The sequence below is a fragment of the Salvia hispanica genome, chromosome 4 (genome assembly GCF_029641045.1).
Source record: "Salvia hispanica isolate PSC_SH4W2 chromosome 4, Shi_PSC_v1, whole genome shotgun sequence".
NCBI lineage: Eukaryota > Viridiplantae > Streptophyta > Magnoliopsida > Lamiales > Lamiaceae > Salvia > Salvia hispanica.
This window is the reverse complement of record NC_142695.1, coordinates 17,868,333-17,871,676: the sequence shown is the minus strand read 5'-3', so window position 1 is coordinate 17,871,676 and position 3,344 is coordinate 17,868,333. Positions and strand designations below refer to the sequence as shown.

The following is a 3,344-nucleotide window of genomic DNA, read 5'->3' as shown; positions in this document are numbered from 1 at the left end:
AGCTCATCACAGAGTCTATCTCATTTCCACATCAATACTATTTTCTTTTATTTTTAATCAAAACCTAAATAACTTAAATTAATATACATAATAAATTAATTCTCTACTCATATTTTTCTCTCACACATAATTTAGGATGAAGTATTTATAGGGGAAGGAATTTAATAAATTAATTTTTAATAAATAAAAAATTGATAATCGGTCTGGCACTCGCAATGGGGGCTATCTCAGGGCCCATGGAGAGCCGATGGCGGATCGTCTGAGGCGATTGTTCGGCCTTGGTGAGTGGAGATAGCCCCATCTCCACAATAGGGACCTTTGAGAGCCCATAGGGTCGCCGATCGCTCGACCCTTTCGATCGGTCACCATTGCTAATGCCCTAATGGATAGATAGTGTAACATGAACTTGCGACAGATAAATCTATCCAAAAGTAAAAGATACCCCCAGTTTAAAATTTTTGAGTCATGTGGTGGCAAAAAAAAAAACAATAGTCACATGAATTATTTCATGGTTCAAAGACTTCAAGTATCATGCTTGTATATATTCGATTTATATTTGGTACGAATTTGTTCCCCTTTATATTTTCTTTTAGTTGAGAACAAAATTTAAGAAACAAGGCAATGCTAAAATAATAAATTAAGTTAGAAATGAACTGAAAACATAAATAGTATAGGAGTACGTGATATAAATCGAACTGATGGATACAATATAAGATTAATTATTCAAAAAAAAAAATCTAACAAAATGCGTACATATATAAATTGCATGAACACTAGGTTAAGTGTTGATGCACATTTTATTGCAATACTTTTTATAGTTACTCCATAAATATACATATCAGAAGACTTGAGCATCCCCGATCTCACCAACTGAGCTGCGCTATATATATATCTTCCACGAACCCAAACTCACTCACAAAAGAGCAACATGAAAAATCAGACTGCAAATCCACTAGAGCCAAGCAACTTAGTGAGACCAAATGTGATAGCCATGGCCACCCACCCTCCCACCACCACCCTCACACAAGACCTCACCACTTTAGTCTTCCCCAGCGCCGCCCCGACACCTCCGAACCCCGCCAGCCCCAACGTGGTGGCCGCCACCACCACCCCCATCCTGACCCTATGATCAGAAATGAAGACAGCCGCAAGCAACGGCATAACGCCCCCCAACGCGAAGGCGAGGGCCGAAGCCCCCGCGGCCTGCCAAGGGTTCGGAAGCTTCTCCCTCTCCTCTCCGTTCCCTTTCTCTCTCTTCCTCTGCGCTTTCTCTATGTCGTGCTGTGTGTACACCGACACGAACTCACCGATGGCCATGCTGCAAGCTCCCGCGAAAAGTCCGGCGAAGCCGGTCAGGACTATGGCCTTGGCTTCGTGTTTGAGGGCTCCGACTCCAAGAATCAATGACGCAATGGTGACCAGGCCGTCGTTGGCTCCGAGCACCGCCGCTCGGAGCCACTGTGCCCTTTCGGAGTAGTCGATTTCTTCCTCCACTTTGGGGAGATCATTAGGGACTACAATTTGGAGCTGGTTTGATGCAGCCATATATGAAGATTAGAGAGGGCTTTGCTTTGCAAGTAGAGATGATGTGAATTGGCTAATGGCTACGCAGAGGTATTTATAGAGGAAGACACTATATATTAGCTTCAGTTGACACTAATTTTATTCTAAAGAACAAAAATAAAAAGTGTAATTAGTCGTAATTAAATATATCTACCCTTTTAGGTCTATCCTTCATACTTGGTGACAAATGTATTAAATGAACTTGTACGGTTGGAAAAAATAACAAAATATCGAAATATTGGTCTTATCATATATTAGAGAAATACTGATAATATCAAATTTTTGGTATGGTATCATGCCTTACCGAAATATATTTTTGGTACGATTTCATACTTATCGAAATATTTCGGTAATGTAATGGTATGAATTTCCATATATTGCGGCAACCGAAAATCAGTATATTACCATTTTTAACGTGATTACATTATATGCCAAAAATATGGTATGTATCACATACACAGTGTATACTGAATTTTGATTTATCAAAAAAGAGTGTATACCGAATTTGCGGTATATACGAAAAATATAAATATAATTACATATATAGTATATTTTTAAATTATAAAATCTATTATTAAATATAAATATAATTATATAAAATATAATTATAAAATCTAAATAATATTCTAAAGACTCATATATTTTATTTTCATTAATGTCGAAAGTCTAGTATACCGCAAAAGTACGATATACCAAAAATGAGGTACAATATTGATATTGAAATTTGTCATATTGAAATTAGGTATACCAAAGCACGGTATAACGAAAATTTTTGTAAGGTGAAAATACTCTCTCGTACCAAATTTTTGATAAAATATATCGTACCGCCCCACTCATATGTGGGCGTTCTTTATAGTGTGCACATGGAGAATAGTCTACAAATAAACACAGATGTAAATTGTACTTGAAAAATTAAGTGTAAAAAAGGTTTGTGGACTTTCAACTTACCGTAGTACTCTAACACCACTAAGTCATCCTCGACTAAATGACTTAATTAAGACAGTATGTTTTACTTTATAAATACGTTAATTGGCCTCTACATTACTGAAGTCTTAAGGGTATTTTGGAACTTTTAGTAGTATATTCATCACTTGCAATTCATAATAATATTAGCCTTTTAATTTTTTATATTTTGTCCTTTTTCTTCCTTGAACATTTTTTATTTCCATCTCCGCAAAAATCGGGTTCTCTTCTTTTTATTTCTTCCCTGCTCTACTACACAAAAATTAGAGTACTATATATATCTGAGAAACGAAAATGTCATATTCGTAAGTCAATTACATGAGTTCATACTGTATGCTTATTAAAACCTACACCGTTCATCCCAAAAAGAAGTACTAATAAATTTGGCATTAGGTACACACATTTAACCATCGCAATTTAATGTGAATTTTGAAATAGAAAATGGTCAACTATTATAGCGTCATATTATAATTAAATGTTAACTACTGCAAGCTGCATATACCAAAAAAAACTTAGTGTTTCAAAAATAATCGGGACCAACATCACACTTAAAATCAATTTTGTCAATTCGTGAAAATATTAGTATGAAATATGATTTGTTGTTTGTGATAAATAAAGTGAATTTACACAAATTATTGCAATAAATCTATAGTCTATAATTAAACTAATTTTGAGGAATTGTTTTTATAATAATAATAATATCAAGTAATTATTATTTTTCTTCCTGTGATAAGAAATTAACAGTACACATCAAGAAGGGAGCGAACTACATTTTTTATACCTGAACTTTGCTATATTTTGAAACGCGTTCCTTATAC

General features: G+C 34.9%; 1 pseudogene; it reads right to left on the bottom strand.

The window, feature by feature from the left end:
* Positions 1-654: 654 nt before the first annotated feature.
* On the bottom strand, positions 655-1,579 carry LOC125197056 (vacuolar iron transporter homolog 4 pseudogene; annotated as a pseudogene).
* Between the last annotated feature and the right edge of the window lie 1,765 nt (positions 1,580-3,344).